Source organism: Sitophilus oryzae, unplaced genomic scaffold (genome assembly GCF_002938485.1).
Source record: "Sitophilus oryzae breed Bouriz unplaced genomic scaffold, Soryzae_2.0 scaffold_1974_pilon_pilon, whole genome shotgun sequence".
Taxonomy (NCBI): domain Eukaryota; kingdom Metazoa; phylum Arthropoda; class Insecta; order Coleoptera; family Curculionidae; genus Sitophilus; species Sitophilus oryzae.
Window position 1 is genome coordinate 2,081,026 of NW_022146695.1, and position 2,907 is coordinate 2,083,932.

At 33.3% G+C, this 2,907-nt stretch overlaps 2 protein-coding genes across 10 annotated transcripts in view; both read left to right on the forward strand.

Annotated features, from left to right (window-relative positions):
* Window positions 1-2,907, forward strand: part of LOC115883641 (disks large 1 tumor suppressor protein) — a 1,010,644-nt gene that overhangs the window by 714,963 nt on the left and 292,774 nt on the right. The window lies entirely within an intron of this gene.
* LOC115883646 (cuticle protein 21-like) overlaps window positions 1-2,907 on the forward strand; it is a 31,137-nt gene that overhangs the window by 27,952 nt on the left and 278 nt on the right. The gene's annotated exons all lie outside the window — the stretch shown is intronic.

Consider the following 2,907-nt stretch of genomic DNA (forward strand, 5'->3'; position numbering starts at 1 on the left):
TTATCGAACCTCTACACTCTAAAGTCAATCTGTTTTCAACAAATCAGCTTTTTACGCCAAACGCTTTAAGAAGGATCGTGATTAATCAATGACCAGATTTTTTGAAACACCCTGTATACATTTTTAAAAAATCTTAAAATATGTAAAAAAACCAAATAAAATATACGTGTTTAAGCGTTTTTTCGGAAACCGTTTTTTAAATAAAAAATATTGTAATATTTGAGGGGTGGTTTCACCTTCTTAGAACTGGAATTTCGATAAATCCCTTCTTATCGAACCTCTACACTCTAGAATCAACCTGTATGCCAAAATTGAGCTTCTTACGTTGAGTGGTTTGAGCAGGATCGTGATTAATCAGTATGTCAGTTACTTAAGGATTTTATATATTAGTATAGATGATTACAGTTAAGGGTTGGAACCTTTGGTGTTATACAGCAAAATAAAACACTAAATCACCACAATACACCAAAACACTTTTACTTTTACACTGGAGGCGCGTTTCGCTAACCATGTTAGCATCATCAGCAGATGATTATAAACTATAGATGATGCCAAACAGCGCCCTCTTTTTATACTGGAGATCATTAAGGAAGAAAAGCTCTTTTAAACAGCCCTAGTTTATTTAATTTTTTTTCCAAAGTTATTATAATTTTTTCATTATATTTAAATAGTTTTTCAGATACAGCCGGCGTCCATTCTTAGTTGGCCACCCGGTACATAGGTATATTAAATATCTAATCAAAATATTTTTCAGTTAAATGTAATACCTATTAAATAAATATTTATAAAAATAAATGGCAACTGGAATTGTATTGAACAGTTTCTGTTTATGTATTTATTTACGAACTTTTCGAATCCGTCACTTTTTTTGTTTGTTTATTTTATAAATTCAGCTATTTTGCAATGTAAAACTGATTAAAAAATTTAAAGGTACACTATGTTTACACTAAAAATATATAATATTTATAATAATTACATTTTAGTTGATATTTGTTTGTATGTCTCGATTAGGTAACCTTTTTAGTTAATATATCGGATTTATGCTTTTTTTGTTTTGTTAATATAAACCACAATTTATTAGTAATATTTACGTTTATTTAAACCTTTTCATTAATTATGTTTAAATTACAAAAACAAATTGACTGCATATACAGTTGTGTATATTTGAGATTTTTTATATTAGTTCTTTATCCACATCTTTTAAATATATATATTTTATTAATGAATGTTATTAATGTAAGTATATATTGATATATATATATATATATATATATATATATATATATATATATATATATATACACAGATAATTTTTGGAATTTGTTGGTTTTTGTTTGGATAATATCATAATATGATGGGTGTGTTTTATGGCTACTAACTTAAACTACTGAGTTAGAACCAAGTTCAAGTTTATCAAATGGCGTATCTATGGCCAAATTAAAAACAAAAAAGATGACTGGAAAGAAACGATTTTTGTGCTCTCACGCTGGTTCTGTTGGCTGCTAGCAGCAGTAATGTAATGTGTGTGCTCTTTGTACGTATCATTTCTCGCAAAATTGGGTCAAGGACTGCGATTTGTAATTCTGGATAGGTTGGCTTTTGGCCATCGGAACCCGAGACGCATCTAGAATTTACACGAATATCCTGGGATCGGTAAATTGGCACACATCAAAGTTCTCGTGTGTGAATAATACACCGGACAGGGTTATTTAACAGGAATAGTGAAACAAAGATAAGGATAGTGAAAGCATTATTAATGCTGCAATAGGTGAATCAGCTTGAGGAAGAATTACTTTGAATGTGGTAGACAATGATTCAGTATTGGAACTAAAACAATTTCGAACTTCCATTTCTTCTTCTTCTTCATGTACCGTCTCCATATCGGAGGTTGGCTATCATCATTGCTATTTTGACCTTGGAAGCTGCGGCCCTAAATAGGTCAGATGACGTGACATTTAACCATTTTCGCAGGTTTCTGAGCCAGGATATTCTTCTCCTTCAAACAGATCTTTTTCCTATAATTTTTTCCTTGAGTTGCAAAATCTCATACCTTAGACCTCTCATGATATGGCCGAGATATTGCAATTTTCTTTTTTTTTACTTCCTTGAGGATCTCTACGCCCTTTCTCATTCTTCTCAGAACCTCCACGATGGTTACATGTTCTGTCCATGGTATTCTCAACATCCTACAATATGCGGCTACAGAGCAGCTTCTTAATCTTCACAAAGGATGCACGGGCCTTCTCAATGCGAATCTTTAATTCTGAACAATAATCCGGGTTGCAGTCGACACTTGTACCCAGGTAGTCATACCTCTCTACTCTTTCTAGCTCCTCGCCTTCCGCGTACAGATGTTCATTGAGCCCTCCAGTTTTAGTAACAATCATGTATTTGGTCTTCTTAACATTGAGTGTCAGACCATATTCTCGACTAGTTGTGATGACGTTATTTAACATATTCTGAAGGTCTTGCATGTTTTCAGCTAGAAGGATTGTATCATCCGCGTAGCGCAAATTGTTCAGTGGTATGCCGTTAACTCTGTTTCCTCTGAGTAGACGTTGAAGAGGAGTGGTGAAAGAACACACCCCTGTCTAACTCCTCATTTGATATCCACTGCTCTCGTCAGTTCAGATTGGACGCGAACAGACGCACTTCCATTATCTTTATTTATTTCCAGTTTACACTTGATAACGGTCAGTGATACTTCTGACCGAAGCATTGTGTAAGCAAAAATAAATAAAGACATGAAAGTCCGAAATTCTTATAGTTCAACACCTGAGGAAGAAGATTCTTTCTCTTTCTCTTTCTCTTTCTCTTTCTCTTTCTCTTTCTCTTTCTCTTTCTCTTTCTCTTTCTCTTTCTCTTTCTCTTTCTCTTTCTCTTTCTCTTTCTCTTTCTCTTTCTCTT